Below are 251 nucleotides of genomic sequence, written 5' to 3'. Positions count from 1 at the left end.
CATTCTCTTCCCCCCCCCCCCGCTTCGCTCGCCAACTTGAACATGTTATGGAAAGGCAAAAGCAAATATACAGTTATTTTTCTATCCTTTTTTTCACTTTTGGAACCTTTATCCTCTGGCGAGTGTAAGTTGTATAGGAGTATTAGCAGAGGATGTTAACGTCCGATTAATAAGTTCAGACATCGATTTTTTTTCAATAATAACATGAAATTTGCATCAGCTAAACAAGCAAATTAATTCTTAGAAACCAA

The sequence above is a fragment of the Penaeus monodon genome, chromosome 29 (assembly GCF_015228065.2).
Source record: "Penaeus monodon isolate SGIC_2016 chromosome 29, NSTDA_Pmon_1, whole genome shotgun sequence".
NCBI lineage: Eukaryota > Metazoa > Arthropoda > Malacostraca > Decapoda > Penaeidae > Penaeus > Penaeus monodon.
Note: the sequence above shows the minus strand (reverse complement) of the source record.